General features: G+C 41.2%; 1 protein-coding gene across 1 annotated transcript in view; it reads left to right on the top strand.

Moving 5' to 3' along the window:
* The window catches only part of SAMD12 (sterile alpha motif domain containing 12), a 174,452-nt gene that overhangs the window by 65,429 nt on the left and 88,093 nt on the right, over positions 1–20,930 (top strand).

Raw genomic sequence — 20,930 nt, 5'->3', positions numbered from 1 at the left:
AGCAATAGTTACCTATTCCAGCTGAAAGAATACATTGGCCACAGAACTGACCAACACTGAATAAGACTTCTTTTTCCTTTGTGTTTGTCCTTTTAGTTATGACAAGGCTAAACTACTGTGTGAATGGTTCAAACGCTGACTCTGGATTGCCCAAGTCAAATACCCTCTACCTTTTAATGCCACCATTCAGTGGGTCTGGCCCTGACTGCTCATGGCATTAGGGATATATGTGATGGTTCTGATCTTCTACAGGGACCAGTCGCTGGAGGACAGCACAGGCTTCATTTCACAGCAACGGGCTGACAGTAGAGAAAGTCTCAAGAGTCTTCTGTTTCTGGTAAATGTCCATTCAAAAGATGGCAAATTCTGGCTCAGTGTTGGTCAGTCTGGGACCTTTCATTTCCTTGTCCTAGGCTTAGTCTTCTTAAGAATCTTCTGTGTTCAACAGAAGGACCAAAAGTCTTAACAGTCTTCTTTCTGCTACCCAAACCAGCAGTGGAAACCTTTAGGAGTTCAGGAGGGGCAGTTTTCTTCTCTTACTGTTCCTGGCTCCACCGAGGCTCTATCTGGCTTGGATGACTCTGTCCCATAGTCTTAGGTTGGAGCATGCACAGTCTCTTGAAGTGACTTTTTGAATGAGTCTGGAGTGGTTGTAAATGCTTAAAAGGTTCTAACATGAACAAATTCAGATAGATCTTAATGGAGACAGCATGTTGGCACAAAGGCTTATTTTCAGGTTGTGCTTTCACACTAGAAGCTGTGGGGTTGTTTTCTTCCTCCCAATTGCTATTTGATTCTTTTAACAGAACTGCAAATATTTTCCCTCACTTTGTATTGAAATACGTTGAAATTTTGGCAAAAACAATTAAGCCTACCAAAAATCCGACTGATGCAAAATAACTGATGTGGAAATTTTCAGCCTCAGTGGTTGTGGTTCAGCAACACTTGATGATTATGAAAGGTGTCAAGCGGCTATAATCACAGTCATCAGCACCTGTGCTGTATGTGTGTACCCAAACATGCATTTGGTCTCCTTTGTTAGGAATGTATGCAATCCCTAATTGCTACGAGACCAGATCAGCTGCAGTGCACCTTTCTCTGTGTAAAGGCAATGCCTGTCTAGAGGGGCTGCCCCTGTGCTGCAAATCAAGTATATACTGTTATGGAAGCTTTCATTTTCTTTTCTTATTTCATTACCGTATTTAGGTATGATTTTTTCAAACTAGAAGTACGTTATCATTCGCTCTTTAGAAAATAATTATTGGTAAGTTTAATTTTTTACAACTAATCCATTGTGTATGCGGTTTCTATGTGTTGTAATCATTCCCATGCATTTTTTCTCACCCCTCATGGTATTCAAATATATTCTACAGACCTCTTTAAAGCAGCAAAATAGGTGTGATTCTGACTATAGTATATCATGATGCATCTAGCTTAGAGTCTTATCTTTGTCCAAATGAAGTGCTTAGGGAGGAGTATGAGAACAGGGCAAGCATATGTCATACATATTTCTAACGCCCTCCTGCCCTCCAACACTTGGTGGTTCAATCTTCCAGAAAGCAGGATAAATCATGTTTTTGAGCAGCCACTATATGAACACACAGACAAAATCTCTGTGGTGCGATGTGTGAGTAAAGGACAAAGATAAGAGTGCTCATGCTACCCAAAAGCTGGCATTGCCTGATTTCTAAGATTTGAACAGTGCAGCTTTAATATTGACTTTTCGTGTGCTCAGTGATACTGGTATGTTTTATACTAGAACAGATGAACATTTTAAGATGTGAGGGAGTAATAAGGGTATTAAACAAACAAAAAAGCCCACAGTGACAACAAAACTGGCTGATGAAGTGGAAAAGTATGCCTTCTGAGCTCGTAGTTTTTATTGATGCTTAGTTAATGTTTTAGTTGCAAAATGATTATTTGGTGGCACAAATATTTTTACCTCCAAAAATGCAACCTCAGCGAGCACAGCATAAGCCCAAGTGGGTCTGTTTCAGTTCTTACACGTGATTCAGGTTTGCGTAGTTTGAGATATTTCTATCAACATTGGAAGTCTGCTTTGAAAAACCTGCAACATTTCCGTACAGATCCGTACTGTTGCATACAGGTCTGACCTTCAGAGGCGCCACTTCACAGGAACTCGGCGAGCCTTTTTATTTTCTTGAATTCGCTGGATGATGCCTGGCTTTCATTCCCCTGACAGATTGTTTATTTTCACCAGGTGTGCTTCAGGACTGACTCTTTGTTTGTTTGTTTGTTTTTCCCCCTTAAGAGAGAGCTGGTTAGTTGTCAGTAAAATAACAATTACAGCATCTGAGCATTTACTACCTGCTCTAGAATGCCAGGTGTCAGAATACAATTTAAGGAAAAGATGGAAACAACTTCTTTTCTTAGAGTAATCTTAAAAATTTAAGACAAAGTAGAATGTGGTTCTCCGCATCCCATCTGAGTGAATCCTTTAGTAGTGAGCAAGTATTTGCATACTCTGTATGTAAGCAAACTGTAGCTAAACAGCATCCACTAAATCTTGTGCAGTCTATTGCTGACTTGCAAAAATTGCTGGGAACTGTTACACCAATATGATCATCCATCTGGCAGGGAAAAAAAACACGCTGTAAACTGCAGTGCCATTAACACTTCTGTATGGAGAAAGCTCTGATGTGCTGGATCTGTTCTGTACCTCAATGAATTGCCGACAGAAAAAGAACGATACAAACAACCAGTCTGAAACGCTCACTTGCACAAACCTGCAATTATAATTGATAGTAAGAGACTACGGGAAGCGGTGTCTTTTGATAATATCTCTCAAAAAGATATCAAAATGATTAAATGGCTTTCCCAAAGCATTTGGGGACTTGCTAATTCTAGTCTGATTTAAAAAAAAAAAAAAAAAAAAAAAGGCAGCTTGCTTTGTTTCAACAATTAATGGCTTTCTCCGAGTGCAGAGCAGTGAAGCTGCCAAATATGACCTTGGAGTGGAATCATAGCTGGAATATTGAACTTCTTTTGTTTGATGTGAACCACAGTGACCAGTCATGTAATTCTCCCCTGCAGGAGGTTATTGAAAAGTGCTGGAGCTGATTGCAGCTGCAGTGGCCCAACACGGACAACAAATTAGTTTGACTCAACTTTGAATTGTTTTGCACTGCCGTGCCTTGTGCCCAGAAACTTTGTATGTCCTCTGGTTGTCAAACTGCATTGGAAGTGGGTTCACTTAAAAGTGGGTTGGGTTTGCCCTCAACAAAGTAGGCATGTATATTGTTGTGTCCTCTTGCAATTCTTGCAAGCCTGATAAGTTTTTTAGGTAGTTTCCTACACCTCATACATCCAGTAAAGCTGTATCTATTTGCAGGCCAATGTGTTCTGCCCTGCTCCAGGGACATCCAGGCAGGATTTCATCTCTGGTTTTAAATACTGGTGTGTGGCTGCTACCATCCTCTGAGATTTTAACTTGTGGGAGATCACGTATCTTTGTCCAGATTACTCCCCAGTCACGCCTCAGGCGAGTGTATTGTGGTCAGGTACTGGAAATGCTCGGTGTAATTGACCCCTGGAGAGGGGAGCTTTATCTCTGCCAGCTGTCAGGCAGTAGTTTTAACAGAGGTATAAAAGCAGGAGTCAGGGCAGGTGCTAAGTAAGGGGATGACCAGGACTCTCTCAGTGCCTTTGTAAAATGGAATTACTGTGGTTAAACTATATTGCATTGGCAATTGCTGCTCAACGATATGATGAGAGGTGTGGTGCTGTAAACCAGGCATCCTGCGTATCCTTCTTGCATGTGCCGTACTGCTTCCAAAGCTTGTCGTGGTGTCAGTAAGGCAACTTGTGCCCAAACCCAGGGGCTGCTAACCCACTGCACTGGGTCAAGTCACAGAAATCTCCAGTGATTCCAAGGCAGAGCAAGAGCAGAAATCTTGACCATCTCCACTGAGACGTTTCCAATCCCTGTAAGTATGTAGGACTATGGAGAAATAGAACTTAAGGGGAGGAGAAATAATGTGTGAGTGCTGCCTTCCTGCCACACTGCCACTGGACTGGGCATAACAGCTGTGCTAGAGGTGATGCACATTTTGTATTCCTCTTTTAGAGTAAGGAGAAAGCTGAGGAAAAGTTGTGTGTCTTCTCACCGAAATCCAATAACAATAATAATAAAGGATTAAAAAATAGTAATATCACCTGACTAAAAGAATTTGAGAAGGGCACTAGAGGTAACCTGTGTGCTTTATTTTTCATTGCTGTATCAATGTGAGGAAAAGACAGAGAAACTTGGCTGATGGAGAAGCAATTTGGCCTCCTTAAGCAAACGTTGTTCTAGCTTTGCACAGCCTTAGGACACTTCAGTAAAAATGTTTTAATGTGAACAACTTTCATCTTGGTATACAATTCAGTTTTTTTTTTTATTAAAAATAATAAATATTATTCTGAAACATCATTGTGTTTGTCATTTGATGGCTTCATACTCCTCTCTTTTTGTTTTGAAGCACTACTGCCGTAAGATCCAAATCTTGTGGCAGATTTGGAACAAGGCCTGGGTGAAAACTTCGTAACAAATAGCTTAGTAAAACTGAAGATATAAAATATGAATGAGAGCTTGAATGCCTCTTATGAGTAACACTTCGCATGAGTTCACACACAAGTAGGTGAGTGTATGTGAGGCTCTGAGGCATGCAATATTTTACTTTATCGCACAAGTAAAATTTCTTATCTAATAACACGCATTTCCCACAAGCTGCTCCTGGATTTGAAATAAGAGACTCCTCTCTGCTCAATCACTTCACTTCCACAGAGGCTGTTTTGTGTAACTGAGATTACCTGATACTCCATGTAGAAGTGCAGCTCTCTCTCACTTGCAGAAAACCCTTGGTCGCGTTGCAGAAGTCGGTTGTAGCAAGAAATGTTTCTGTCTTAAGAGCCTGGTTAGCTGATTTAACCTTTAGCACTCTAAAAGCCATTTTCCCCAATCATTCTGGGACTCCCTGAGACAGACTTGGATTGATTCTCTTTTCAAGGCAAGTGTTCAGTGAATGGTTTTGCAAGCTTAGTATATTGAGGAGCTGGCAGTTCCCAAACACTGCAAGTCCTGAATTTCTGTCTCTGTAGATGCGACTGTTCCAGCTGTCAGCATGTATGTGGTATAAGCCAGGACCTTTCAAAAACCTGGCATTTTGTTTTTTTCTAATCTTTTCCAGCAGCCCCTTGAGTAAACCCTTTACAATGGTCAGTATGGTGCTCTAAAGCCTGATGGAAATACCTACGGTGAATTTCAAAACTTAGACTGGGAAGTGACAGTAAGTGTGTTTCTTATTAACAGCTCAGTGCCATTCAGGAACCCTAGCAGCACAAACTATTAGCAACTGCCTTCATACAGCCCACTTCTGTGACAGCAGAGTAGTTTTCTTGGTGTCTGTGCATTCTTTTGTTGCAGCAGTCCCATAGCAGCTCTGCTTCTACGCAGCCACTCTGCAACAGCAGGAGGCTCCTGGTGAGCAACACGCAGATGCTTCTCCATACTTTGCAGAGGGTGGTTTACTTTTATCACGTGGTGTTTATACCGAGCCCGGAGTGATATCTTATCCTACTAATTGCTGTAGTTACGTCAAGATCAAAACTTGCAAACTACCTTTAGAAGTATCCCAGTGTCGACGCTCTTCCTTTTTTTCTCAGCTGCTCTCGCTGCCCTTGCTTTAAAGCTGTTCCTGTGGAGGCTGGGCCAGCAGTGTAGCTGTTCGTGCAGGTGGAAGGAGACCAATATTCATTAGCATTTTTCGCTGCGACCTGACAGGGCTTCAGAAGCAACAGCGGTTTGCAGAGGTCAGGGTTGCAGAACACATTAAAGGTATGCCCAAGAAATGCAGGGGAGCGAGCTGGCACAGCTTACCCTACAACTGTAATTAGTGCTTCCTATGAAGCAGGTGGAATATGCACGTGAAAATCCATGACAGCTCTTCTGACTTGTGCAGTGTGATATGCAGCATGCTGCCCTTCGGAAGTAGTCCAGAAATTGGACTTGAGATACTGTTGTTTGGGCTCTTTCACATGCTGTCTCTTACAGAACTTCACAAAAACAATGTTTTTAGAACAGTGTTTCTTCAAACACAGTGTCCCAATAATTTACACCTTTTTTCTTCCTCATTTCCAGTGTTTGAAAATTTTGGAGTATATTTCTCTGTATACGTAAGAGCTGAGACAGGCCTGAAAACAGACAGGATCATGCAGATGCTTGGAAATGAAATACTACAGCAAAATGAAATCTAAATAAAAGCACTGTAATCAGTAAAAGCTTACCCAAATGTCTCTTTCCTGTTGCTTTTCCTCATTTCCACTGTTGAAAGAACTGTATTATTAAATAGTTGGGTACAGGTAAGAATTGGTGGAGGAAATCCTTTCCAACTGCTGCCTTGTGCTAGGGGACATGCCAGGACTCCCATGGGAGGAAATATTAACATCTCACCTCTGGACCCCTGATTTCACAGAAGCCAGCTTACGTTTTGCTGTGTTAGTAGAGCTGGTTGGGTTTATCGACAGAACTGATGGCTCTGTAATACTGATATTTTGATGTCGGTGGCATTTCCACAAACACCTCCTGGCACCGAGGCTAATTGGCATGGACTGGCTCATGCCCAGGCTGCCACGGGCTTTTGCTCTTCAGAGCAGGATGGCTGCGTTCACACAGTCTGTGGAGAACAGCCCCTAATTTGTGTTTCTGCCTGAACCATATCTGGGACTTTCTGGGAAAGTGTTAATTGGCCCGGGACAAACCATACCAGGAACCCCTGGAGCAATATGATAATGGAAATGAGTGAGTTCCAGTGCCTGGACAAGTGTGGCACTGGTTAATTTACTGGGATGCAGATTCTGGGAACCAGCTGTGCCCTGATTTTCAGTGTGTAACATTAGGTGAATGGGCTGAAAAAAAGCCCTGTTTTACATGCTTAATGGCCCCCATCCTTCTGCATCTGTAACCTTGCTAGTTGTAGTGTTTCCTTTATAGAAACCCGATGTCTGGTTGTGTTTCTGCTGAGGGATGCTGTAGGTCATGTACGCTAGTATACGAACAATTCTGAGTGAGGTTCCAACCACATAGGTATTTTTTCACCTGTCTCCATGGTTTGCACACTTCAATCGAATATATTGATGTACAAATTATGTAAGAATCTTGTGTTCGGTCGCTGTTAATTGTGACCTTGCTAACTCTGCTGAAATTCAGACAACTGGATTTTCACTGCTCCTCTGTAGAGTCAGAGAGTCACTGAGGCTGGAAGGCAAATCTGGAGGTCATTTTGCTCACTGCCCCCCCTGCTCAAAGCAGGGTCAGCCAGAGCAGCTTGCCTGGGTCTGTACCAGTTTGACTAACTCCAAGAATGGAAACTCTGCAGCTTTTCCAGACACCTGTTCTAGTGTTCAGCCCCATTCACAATAAAAAGTTCCTCCTTACATTTAAATGGAAATTCCTGTGCTTGAGTTTATACCGAGTGTCTTTTTTTTTCCCCCATCAGGTATTTATACATGTTGAAAAGCTCCCCCAGAGCCTTCTCCCAGCTCTCTCAGCCTCTCTGGGTACAACGGATGCTCAAGTCCATCATAGTCTCCATGACTCTTTGCTGGACTTGCTCCAGTATGTCCATCTCTCTCTTGTACTGGGGAGCCTAGCACAGGACTCAGCACTCTAGGGGTGGCCTCACAGGGCTGAGCAGAGGGAAGGATCACCTCTCTTGTCCTGCTGGTAGTGTTCTGCTTCATGCAGCCCAGAAGAGCATTGGCCTTCTTTGCTGCAACGCTGCTGGCTCATGTTCCACTTGGTGTCCACCAGGACCCCAGGTCCTTTTCCTCTTAGCTTAATAACAAAAAAATATTTCCTACAACACTGTAAACGGACCTTATGTGATCTCCTCCATTTCATTTAAGCCGAACCTGGTTGCTGAGAGCAGATACAAGGGCTTGAGGGTAAGAAAGGGAGTGCCCATGGCTCTGCGTTGCAGACAGGATCTTGGCCTGCCCATCTTCAAAGGTCATCAGAAAATTGCTCCGGAGCAGGCTAGAAATAACTTGATTTAGATCAGCTTCTCAAGCAACAGTGCTGAAGGATTTGTAGCTGATACTTCAATCTATAGACAGCTGTGATCCTGCTTACCATCCAGCTGATTTACTTTTGGGGTATTGACAGGATTTCACGCTGTCAGTGCTCACGTGGCCAGTCCATGGCACACAGCATATTCCTTAACCACGGAAGCTTTGCAGTCTGAGAAAACTGTAGAAAACAACATGTTCCAGTGGGAAGCAAACAGAAGAACGCTGGTGAGGAAAACAGAACATAAAGTGTATTGTGAAGAGGACTCTAAGGAACGTTGCAGGGAAAATAAAAGTGAATTGAGCAAAGAGTATTTACAGATATGGACATTTGCTTTAGAATTTTAATTATACGCTAGAAAGTGAAGTAAATAATTTCTTTGTACCTGTTGTTGCTTCTTAGGTTTCTGTTGCTGCTATTCAAATCTTGCTGTGGGAATACTGATACTTGCTGGAGTTTCATGTGCATGTCTCCAACCCAGGAAAGAGTGTTGAGCCTAAATGTTCATTTATCATGTATAAACAAGAAATTGTTTTGTACATAACCAAAACTAGTTTTCAGGCTTACCCTAAAATGATTTGGCTTTTGTACTGAAGCCTGAGCGCAAGCTAATGAGTGGAGATGAAGATAAATAAGCAATTTTGTACTTGACTAAGGGTTCAATTTGTGGCTCAATGTTATTACTCAGAAAATGCGCGCTAGACTCTTACAGTTTAGGAAAATTTTGCCAGGCTGAAAATGTATTTATTTCTTTTGTTCTCTGCATGTGTGTGAAACAGCAGAAAAAAAGGTTTTCTGTATTTGTATCTGAGCTCTGCTGTGAATGGATGCATGCTCATTGAACTTGTCAGTATAGTCAGCCAGGACAGTCTCTGGCCATAGATTTAACCAGTGTGTTGTCACTGATACCTAATGCATATTCTGTAAGTAAACACACTGCTTAAACAGTCACCTTTTCTCTTGCTAGGGTACTTAGACATAGACTGCTTAGGTAGCTTGTCTTCAGCATTATTATTGGAATCTTCTGTGCTGATAGTTTCCAATTTTATTCCTCTGTACGAATTGTTCTTTGCAAATTGTTCATATGGGCTTTAGTATATCCGGTAGTCGCAGTTGCTTTTTCTCTAATCTGATTTTATTGGTTGATCAGTGTTTGTTGAACTCAGTGCCTGCCTGTTTTAAAAAAGTCTTGAAGGTAGATCATGTCGTATGTTCAAATGTTTCCACTCCATATACTCCTTTATTAAAAACAAAGCGCAACTGAAGATTCGTACATAATGCAGTGCTTTAATGTTTGCTGATCTGAAGCAATGAAAGCTATCTCTAAAAGAGAAGAGTTTAATTTATTGTAGAAAGAAAGCCCACTGAAATTATCAGAAAAACAATATAATATAAATAAATAAATAAATAAATAAATAAATAAATAAATAAATGAGTTTGGGGAGTTGGCTAGTACTTGTTTGGTTTATAGACATTTCTTTTTCTTTCTCGTACTCTTTCCCACACTTTTTTCTAAGGCCTTTTGGATTGCTGGATTTCACACAGAGGTAAACAGCCCCCCAGTACTGCAACCTGTACAGACTGCAACAACCTAAGCTCCTCTGAATTGTCTCTTCCCAAGGCTTCATTTAAAGGCTTAAAGGAGTTTAGATTCACCCATTTCACTGCTAGTTTGCATCTTATTGTGCATTAGCTTCATTATTGAACTCTTCTGCCTGTTTTAACGTTTTAATTATTTTAGCTTTACCTTGCAGTGCTTGCTTTTTGTTTTGCCCCATCCTGATAGATGAAATCACCTCGGGGATGGGAGAATTATTCTGTCATTTTAAAGTCATTGGTGAGCTTCCTCTCACAAGCAGCTCTAGGTATGGCTAAAATCATTGGAAGCCGTCCACTGACCTCAGGCTCAGCTGAAGCTCAAATAGGCCAACTCTATTTATGCTAATTAGTCCCTAAATGACAAGGTTTGGGAGACTGAGTTTTTGGGGAAAGCAGTGTCACATTCTTGATTTGCTCCCAAGCCTTTCTAGACATCAGCTACAGGGCAGCCAGCTAGCTGGTGGCAGGCACGGAGCCAGCTATGGGCTTTGGCACTGAACACAGGACTTAGGTGAGATGCTCTAGAGTGAAAAAATGAAAAAAAAAAAATAAAAATCCTGAATTGTTATCTAAAACAGTCCCAAGCTTGTGTGGCTGCTGCAAAAGCCTGGAGGTACCTGAACACCGTATTTCCCTTTTCCATTTTAGCTGTAAATTTACCTCGGTGCCTGGAGCTGCATTTTTGTGCATGTCCAAAATCGTCCTGCTCTGAGCAGAAGAGCACCTCGCTCATATTTACACCTGGTGGTGACTCAGAAACCAGGTCTTTGGGTGCATAAGCTGACTGAAAAAGCCTGCTCAGTTGGTGTGCCTGGCCCAGGACCAGCCTCCAGGCAGCACGCAGTTGTGCTCGCTGCTCCTGGTGAGGGAGGAGGACAGGCTTTGTGGAAATGAAACATTCGTCCAGGAACCAGGAGGAGTATGTGTGGCTTCCTCCTCAGCCTGAAGGATTTCATACCCTGCCTCCGAGCTCTCAGCCTGCCCAGGAGCCAGTGGTTTCGCTGGTGGGCAGGGAACAGAGCACCTGCTTCTGTAACACAGCCACAGGGGCCTGGTCTTCAGTGCCTGGTCTTGGAAAGGGGCTGGGAGCTCTCAGTGGCACCCAGGAGACCTTCCTGCATGGTGAACAGCAATCAAGAGGTTTTGTCCTTTGATCTAGCATCCCCAAGTGTGTTACAGGCAAGGCCTCCTTTCCTCAGGGGCCCTGTAGTGGAGTAGCGCTGGGGTTCAGCATGTTCCCCAGGGGGTTATGGCATGAGGCATCCCCCTCCTTTCCAGAGAGCTGCATTGCTCCTAACTGTAGTAATTTTTATTTAAAGTGTCACACATCACATCGTCTTCCTGACCCTTGTAGGGAAAACGAGCTTTTATTTTTCCTAAGGATCACGACACCTGGAAGCCTGGTTCAGGCCCACATGTTCCCTTTGGACTGCAGCCCCGGGCTGCAGCCTTTGGTAGCATTCCTGTACCTTAGTGTATTATTATTATTATTATTATTATTATTATTATTATTATTATTATTATTATCATTATAATAATTTTGGGGTTTGGTCCTGTTTCTGTATGCCTGATGGAATGTCTTTCTGAGTCACGGAGTATATACAGGGAGGAGAATTTCCCAAAATAAGGGCTGGACTCATAGGACCCAGTTGCTTACAGATTAGATAGAATAAATCATTGCTCAGGTATCTGCTTTATTTCTGATCCAAAATTAATGTGGTCCCACTGTTTTGTGTAGGTCAAGTACTAAATAGAAGGAATAGGCCAGCAGAATAAAATCCTTATGTCCCGATTGACCTCACAGCTACAGTAATAAAAGCTGGAAGAAATGCAAAGGAGCTCTACAAAGTTTATCATGCTACTGAACCAGCAACGCAGCAAGAGATTAGTATCTGTACCTGCAAGGCTGTGTACATAATTAACTAGAGGTGACTCGTACAATAGGAAAATTATACTCCTGGAGGTTATAAAATGGTCAGCTATAAATTAAGGGTCCACGAAAGGTGGTACACGCAGCTTGGGAGGTGCCAGGCTTCTGGTTAGAAGCCCACACAGAGACCTGGTAGTGCAGAAGGAGGGAGGAAGGGATGCCCCTGATTCTGCAGGTTAGGAGAGTTGAAGCAGTCTACAGTGCTTAACCTATGAGCATGCTGCTTTTGATTTTCCATTTTTGTTAACATTAATTATTAACATCGTGAATATTAACACGAAACCTTTCTCAGTTTCATTTTTTATTAAAAAAATGGAGGGGAAAGCCAGAATAGGCATGGAAGAAAGCACCACTGAAAGCTGCTTGGTGATAACAGTGTGGAACAGAGGAGAGCTAGGGATACAGACCAGGAAATGTAGTAATACTGTGTGTTCCTCAGCATTGGGATAATTAAAGTTTATTTTAATATTTAATAAAATTTTAATTTTAATCTTTAAAAACGCATAAATAAACAGTGATTGGGAAGTATTGCTAGAAAATCTAAGGTCTTAAATTCTGGTCTACTGGAACTCATGATGACCAACAGCTTTCTTTTTGCAGTACAGTAAGCTGTCTGGTCACATTATGTAGGTCCTCCTTGCTTCCTGCAAGTTTGGCATTAAAAGAAACTCAGCAAATGAATTAAAAATTTCCCGTGTTTAGAATTTTGCCTGAAAGCTGTGTGACACAGTAATCAGAAAGAAGCAGGGCAGGCTCTCTCTAGCATCACAGAAGGGACGAGAAGGTTCCCAAGATTGCCCACCAAGCCGTGACCAAAAACAGGAAACTATTGCATAGAAATAAGTTGCCGTTCCTTGGCCTTCCATATGCTGCATGCTGAAGAATTGTGAGTTTGGTGTGTATTTTGCAGCCTAGCATCTTTGAGTTATTGGATGGACTGATCACTAGCAAATTAGAGCAAGCAATGATATTCACTGACAATTTCTGTCCCTGGGACTGTGGAAACACGCTCCCAGAGCCCAGTCTTCAGCCATGTTCGTGTTTCCTACTATAGTGCAGTTCAGAGAGCTCAGTGATATATCTGCATGTGATGGGAGCAGGTGTTCTTCCTCACTTAATTAAATGGCAGCTTTTCCGAATTCACGTGTGTACTCCGTGGGCTTGCCCCCTTTGCTGGATGCACGCACCAGTTTATTTCTAGGCAGAACTGCAGAACCACTTTTGCTTTAGAAATACCAAAAGGTGAGACAGTCTTCTGCGTGCTTTCAAGAATTTCCTAATTCCAGTTCAGTTGGGCACCTCAGGAATAACCGTTGTTTTGTGTGTGTGTGTGTCATTACTTTTCTTGTGGTATTAAATTATCATTCTTCTGGAAGAAAAATGATTTTTGTAAGGTCCACCATTAGGAGTTACAGGAAACCCTTTTGCCCAAGTTTGCTGTAAAGCCTTCAGTCGATTCTAATGCTTCCCAAATTGGCTTGCCCTTTCATAATCTGCTCTATGTAGAAGCTGTGCATTATAATATATGAATGTGTGTTTACTCCTGAATAAATTAACATGAGTTTTGCCAGCGGGCATGATCTAATGTGATTTTTTGCAATTAATAAAGAAATGGGATATCTAATGCATAATGGGTTGCACACTGAGATACATTAGATTAACAGGGAATGGAAGAACTGTGTGTCCTGCTGATGGTAGACAAAATCAAAGGTGTTGACAGATTCACTCACTTCATCACAAACAAAAAGGACCTTGAGGTTTTTTATTTGTATAGGGGGACAATAAATCTACCATACTGATACCAGCAAACAATAGTCCTGCATTGTGTTTCTTGAAAATATGATGTGCAATATAATAGAAGCGCATTATTACATGTCTTTACATCTTTATATATAGCTGTAGATAATATATAATTTTGTATGGCCAGGAAGTAGGTTGGCAAATGTATATACAACAAGCAGTGTGGATTTATAGACTGCCTGCTAAAGGTTTACATTTATCCTTAATTTACTTTGTGGGTCCTATCGGGTCCTTCCTGAGAGTACTAAAAATGGTTGTCTCACATTTTACAGTACATTTGCAAAGCGGTGTAATATGATTTGTGCCTGAATTTATATTTCAGGGGGGAATTCAAGTTATTACTATTTCCTCCTATTAAAATCATCAGGTCCCAAATATGTACAACTGGAAAACAGGTCTGTCTAACAGTCTTTTACCCAAGACTTGTAAGGAATCAATATAGTTCCCATCAGTACAGTAAATTACTTACTGAACCACTTCCAGTAATTACGATGCATAGTTTCTCATTAACCCCTTCCTTTCTCTATATAGAATCATTATTTTCCTCCAATAAAGTTATTTTGGAATATTTTTGTAATTCTTTACAAACTAGGGCAATTCATTCAACATCTAATAACTAAGTCTGTTACATATACAGATGTGTGATGCTCCCCACTAGGTAGTACATGATTAAAATAGTTTCTTGAAGATGTGTGGATGAGTCATGGAGCAGGAATTTCTTTTATTTATTTATATTTTTTTATGGAAGGATGTGGGTGTCAGGAGACTCCTATTTCTGTAGAGGGAATTTTGCCTTTAGCATGACTTTTCAAGATACCTGGGCTGTTTCGAGATGCCTGGCTGGCTGAAGTGTCTACCAAGGAGAGAGCAGGAGTATAGTACTGACTTCAAGAAAGTTTGTTCAAAATTAATAACCCTACAGTTAAGTCCCTAAAATTAATATCCATGACTCCTGCTCTCTTAATTCAAGAGGTGTTCAAGGAAAGGTTGGACGTGGTGCTTAAGGACATGGTTTAGTGGGTGACATTGGTAGTAGGGGGAAGGTTGGACCAGATGATCTTGGAGGGCTTTTCCAACCTTAATGATTCAGTGATTCAATGATTCTTAGGTGGCTCATTTTCAGAGAACCTTGGGGACCAGGAGATACGTAGCTCAAAGGACTAGCTCAGAATAGAAAAGATCATCATTATTGGATGGAACATGGAGGGAGCTGGGAAGGCAATGCTAAAGTGAGAGGAAGTTAGGCCACACTAAGTAATCTGAGTTAAATAGCTTCACAAATTTATTACTGACCGCTAAATAAGCTTGTCAGAAACAGAGAAATTTAGAAACAAATTCATGTCTTGGCTGCTGCTATTTTTGTATTTGAAAATATAGCGTTGTTAAAGATTGTGTTATTTTTCATCCATATCCTGCTCATGCTTGTAGCTCAAAAGTGCAGAAAAGGGGCAGAAAGGTGCAAGAGAACTGCAACTTGAGAGGGCTTTTATGGAAAAAAACTGTTTTGATGGTAGACTTAATGGCAGCAGTAACAATAGTCATCTCTTCCTCTTTTTAGAACTGTAAACAGAGATGATGTGAAAACAAAGGATGCAGATAATATTCAGAAAGCGCCTTTGTTTACATAGCTGCTTTTTTTGAGATTAATCAGACATTAATTGGCCAGTTATGGCAGTGTTTGCTTTCATAAAGTTTACTGTCGAGCTGGCCTCATCCAGATCCAGCAAATAATGAGTGATAAAGAGACAGAAAGTCATCTTATTCATGTATGATGATATTAACAAATAAAGGCGAGTCAAAAAGCTAATTTGATACATGAGCAAACCTAAAATGTCTTCCTGTGCTTTCTTCTCTTCCACTGGAGGAATGCTGGAGATGTGAGCCTCTCCCTTTCCTATGACTTACCAGGAAATAGTTCCTTCTGCTCCATGGAGGTTTTCTGCATTTGCTAACAGGATGAGAAAGCACAAGAATACTGTCACGGATGTTAGAGAACTTCCTTAGCTGGAGATCTTGTATTCGTCAAGGTTGAAGGGTCTACTTTGCTCCTTCTGTTCCATATCATTTGAAACTACTCTTCCCTCTGCTTTATTTCCATACCAGTATTCCTTATGTCTCCTGTCTAAGTGGGTCCCCAGCTGAGAAGTGTTCATCATATCAGAAGCACCAGGCACCTACCAGTAGCAAATTTGGGGAAAAATTTGTCCTTTGTCTATGCTGGCATTTGCCACTATGCTAGTAGGTATCGATGAAGTATTTGCTGCAGTGCTAAGTCTGACATTTTTGCTTCTGAAGCAACTGAGTCTTGCCTCATTAGAGAGATGCTAGAAAGTTGAAGTGGGGCAAAGAAAGGGGCAATGCAACTGCCATTTCCCAACAGCCTATACTGGCTAAATAATGAGTAAGATGAACCAGATCTAACTCCTTTGGCAGGAAAAGCTGTAGATTTGCCCCAGGGCATTGATGATGAAGTGACTGAAGTGTCTGGTTGACTAGTGATGATACTGGCATGACAAAGAGACGTGCTCTTAAATTCTTATATGGAAAGCAGAAAATCTAGGACTGTATGAGATCTGATGGGTTATCATGAATATCATTGTCGTATCAAGTTTGTTCTGAAAACATGCATGATCACTGATTTCTACTACTTCTTTTACAGAAGTTTCCTGAACCCAGCTTCCTTGATCGTGTTCATATCCATCTGTCCTCTTTTTAACTTAGCTGTTTGGTTTAATAATTCTTCTCTTTCCCTGGTACTCATCTCTCTCCACTGCCATTGTGAGGCTGTTTTCAGTCTGTAGGTGGCTTTACATTTATCCAGCATCCTCACATGAAATAATTGCACCATTCCTCACTATAAAGTCATAGCCTCTCTCTGCCTGTTCTTGTCTGAATTCCTCCTTCCTGAGCGTGTGATGAGGATTTTATACTTCTGTCTCACCAGCACCCGAACAATGATATTAATGTCTCTATCTCTGTCACGGAAATTTCTTACCTGGTAAGTCCTAGGAGGCTTGTTTTCAAGCACTGAAGTGAAGAGAAACAAACATCAGCCTGTATAAACAAGAGGAAAGCTGTGATCTGACTATTTCAAGTAGAAAAAAGCAGTGAACTAGAATTATTAATATGTTAATGGAACTAAAGAGATAAATACAAAAGCAATATGTCTGAAATTGTTCTATACAAAAACCAGAGAGGCACATTATTATCAATTAAGTAAGAATATGCAATCATTTCAACAACAATTTAAAATAGTCTTTCTAGCATGGAAATATTTTTTTCAGGTTTTCAGCTTGGATAATTTAGGGGTTTAATGAATTCTGTGTTCCTGTTTTTCTAAGTTTGTCATCCAGAAATATGATCAAATGATGGAGGTTTACAAATCATGAAAGCAACAGATAAGCTGATTGTGGAATTGTTCACCAAATACTGCAATGCAAGAGCTAGGGAACACTTGAAGCAGTCAGTAAGAAATCAATATAAAACAGGCAAAAACGGGCAGTGAGCTTCTGGAATTTGCTATCCCAAGAGGCCGCAGAGGCAGACAGTATCAGCAGGATTAAGAAGACAAATTTATGAACATCAGGACAATATGTAGGTGCTAAAAATGATGTACTCTCTAGTATCCCTAGTGTAGCTGGCACAGTTCAAGGGGAATGACTTCAGACAGTAACCCTTTCGATAGATCTCCCTAAATACATCTCTGAATATAAAGCTGGATGAACTGCTGGTCTGGCAGTAAGGCATTTTTAATGTCCTTGCGTTCTCTGTCCTGTTCTTTCTTTCTCAGTTAGATTCTATGCTCCACGGTCAGTAAACTGAATATTTTGTCTTGATATTCATGTATGCCTATCAGGTTGTACTTAGAAGACAAGATCACCTTTCTTGGCCATGTTTCACACACACTGTTTGTTCCCACCCTTGGCTCATTATCTTATCAACTTTAAATTAGCCATAGTTCTCTTCAAGGTTTTGCATGAGATCAACCTCCTACTATTTGCTCTTGCTTTCCTGCATTTTTTCAGTTCTTTCTACACTTAATAAACCCTTTCTTCCTTAAGCATTCACCTCCTGTACAAGTATACTTTCAGGTCTTCCAGCATGGTCTCCCTCTAGATGTCTGTGAACTGTCAGCTTCACAGGCTCAGGGAAAAGAAGAGGAGCAGTAGGCTGTACCCGTGCGGGGAGGTATGAGCATTTGTGATTTGGTACAGCCGACCGCGCCACATTCCTTGCTCTAGGGCCAATGCCAACCTCATTGGACCAATGCTTATACTCATATTAATGTTCTGTGGCATGCAATGTTTCTCCCTCCACTTAAATTTTCATCTAATCCCAGCTTGATCAGATGAGATCTGCAACAGCTAAGTCATATTAGAAGAAATTAGGCCATCAATCCATTATTAAGCTGGAAAGTATTTTATATTCTGTCTGCCCTCGGGGTGTCTCAGAACGTTCCATGGCTGTTCCTTCCTGACTGTGCGAGGGCTGGGTTTTAGGTGCTAAAAGATGCATAGAGATACTGAGAGTTGCTTTTTTTTTGAAAAAGCATTTGGTTCCCTGCCGTGCAGATAACTTGAGCCAAGGCCTACGTGTTTGTGACTACAATCCTTATTGTTCTGTTGGCCAAGAGGATTTTGAAAAAAAATCTCCTAATGTCTTTTATGCATGTAGCTGCTACTTCTACATATATATAAAACAGCCTTGAAAGAGGTAGGAGCCATTCTTTAGTTTTGGGAACTTTTCCTGAGATATAAGGAATACTCTGCTGAGATACTTGTGTCCTAGCAGAGATCAGTGTAGACTCTTTGAAAACCTTAATGCTTGTTACGTGTTCTGCTCTTGATAATTTATTCTGTCCAACATGCTCTGAGAATTAAAAATCTAGCCCCAATGGTTTCTGCATAACTGTCTCTTTTATCCCCGATGCTTGCCAAAATGACCATCTTTTGTGTATGCTTATTAATTTTCTTCATTATTCTTCTCTTTTTCAATGAGAATAGATCTTAATCTTGAGATCCTTCATGAAGGTTGAGCCACAGCAGCACAGAATAGCAGAGGTTGGAGGGCACCTCTGGCAATCATCTAGTCCTGTCCCTGTGCTCAAAGCAGGGCCAACTAGAGCCAGTTGCTCTGGACCTTGTGAGTCAGGTCTTTAGAATTTCCAAACAGACTCCACGACCTCTCTGGACTTCTAAGCTCAGTGTTCAACAACACTTAGATAGTCCATAGCATTTTTCAGATATGTACAGTACAGGAAGCAGTACAGTGAAGCTTCTGAAATCATTAGCTGATTATTAGGACCTTGGTCTTAGTAACTAATTGGCTTTGATGATGCCAGTCATTAGCTCTATCTTTTCGAAGTCATGACTTGGTACCAGTGTAATAAATTATTCCAGCTCTGACTTGGATTTTGTTGTTTGGAGTATTGAGAGGGAAGAAAGATAGTATGGGGAGGACTGGATTGTCTTAGTTAGGTCACTTTCTGCATTCTGGAAATGCTACCTTCTGCCTTTGGATGTTTACCTTCTTGCCTCATCACTGCCTCAACAGGTCACAGTTGGATTTGGTGCAGGCAAGGGTTAATTTAAGGCAGCTTGTAAAAGCTGCTGCAAATAGTATGAGTCAAAGACATTTTTTTCCGATGGCATTGTGCTTTGAGCCAAAGCCGCAGAGGAACTGGCATGCCTGGAGTTGAAAAGAGATGTCTCTGTGTTGTGCACACTCAACTTCCAAAGGCAGCGACTGGGGTAGAAAACTGACTTGAATATGAAATAAAGAGGTGCCCCCGAGGAAGTAAAGAGTGGTGGCTATATCCACGGCCAAAAAGAGGTGGAGGACACTGAATGAGATACATGGCCTGTGTCTGTCCTTTCATATTGCTATTGCTGACTCCCTGCCCTAAGATGACATGGATGTTGGCACTCTTTAAACTGATGGTTTGTTTATTTTTTTGTTTGCTTTCAGTTGCTAGATTGACGTTACAGACCATACTGTTAGGCTGCTGTACATCCTTTGTAAATTGCTTTAAGATGTTTTAGTGTGATAAGGCGACATAAAAATTGAAGTCATTATTACTATCTCTATCACCAAGGGAATTGGACAGCTGGCATTGATCCGCAAGGAACTAATTTCCATAGTTTGTTATTACATTAACCCGTAGAATTCTTCTTGTTTATGATTTCAAAGAAAGTTTTCCTAATCAAAAGGTCATCCTCCATGGTATTGCATGCTTGAGAGACATGGAAGGGCAGGAAATGAATGAACCCTGTCATTTTTCATTTGATCAATGAGATCTTGCATTGTTAATAATAATATCCCAGCTCTTTACATTACATTTACATCATATCAAGATCCTAGCAACCACTTCACAGAACTTTTTATGGGTGAAATGTAGCAGTTAGTGAAGGGGAGGTTGCTAACTACTGGGTTTGGGGCAAATTTTGTGTGTCCCCTTAATTAATTGGTGGTTAATTTATCTCAAATTCTTTAATTAAAATAATCATAAAAATCCTGTACCCATATTGCTGTTTTGTAAAGAAAGAGATTGAATAAGGTCCTTATCTTGCTGTGTTGAGTAATGCTTTATGATGAGCTAAATTGCACCATTCATCCAAAAGCCCCACTAATGGGAGCACAGAGGCTGCTGTGTTGGGGAGAGAGTAACTTGTTCTTCACCGTCCTCTTCTGCTTTCAGAATAAAACCTGAGAAATCAAAGGGATTTTTAATAATTAAAAGTGGTTGTTGTTAGAACTGGAGAAAGTAAAAAGTTCGGTTTAAAAAGTTGAACCAAGCGTCTTGCCATTTTCTAAGGTGGCATTGGTGTAGCTCCAGTGTGCTTTGCCAGCATCGGCCAGGGCACCTGTGGATGGATGAACACAGACATTGGGAAATAAGGGGCAGTAGAGGGCCACAGGACTCTCCTCCCTGTATTAGCTCACAAAACTGGTGAAAATGAAGGAGAATAAGGTTTGTTTGTTTGTTTTTGCCTAACATAAAGCTCTGCGTGATGCTTTGGTTCTCTGCTTGGCCCAAATACTTCTCCAGTGTTGGCTCTGCCAGTGTGCAGCCTTCCTCCTGTTTGCTCATGGCATGAAGATGCCCAAAAGATGGAGTCAGAGTTCCACTAGCAGAAAGTGGGGAGTGGGGATTGTTTTTAACATCTACAATCTGCATGGGACCGTGGTGCAACATTACCCTAATGGAGAAGCTAAGTCATGAACAGAGAGTTCAAAGCCTGCAAAGACTGTAATAGGGCAATCTCTGTAGCTGGGCAAACAGCTTTTTCAGGAATGATTTAGATACAGATGACGTATGGGGATATATAAGGGAAGTCTCTGGCTCTTTCTTCTGTTCTGCTGTGATAGGTTACTGCTTAGAGGGATTTGGAAGGCTGGATCTCCAAGTATAGGGCTCTCCTGAGAGGTGTTGCTATTACACTATAAACATGTCTGAATTGCAACAACGGTCATCCTCAGCGTATCTAAAAATTGATTAAATTGGTCAAATTTCACTTTCACTGGTGGTTTCTT

This window comes from Aythya marila (genome assembly GCF_965140915.1).
Source record: "Aythya marila genome assembly, chromosome: 2".
Taxonomy (NCBI): domain Eukaryota; kingdom Metazoa; phylum Chordata; class Aves; order Anseriformes; family Anatidae; genus Aythya; species Aythya marila.
Note: the sequence above shows the minus strand (reverse complement) of the source record. Positions and strands in the feature narration are given on the sequence as shown.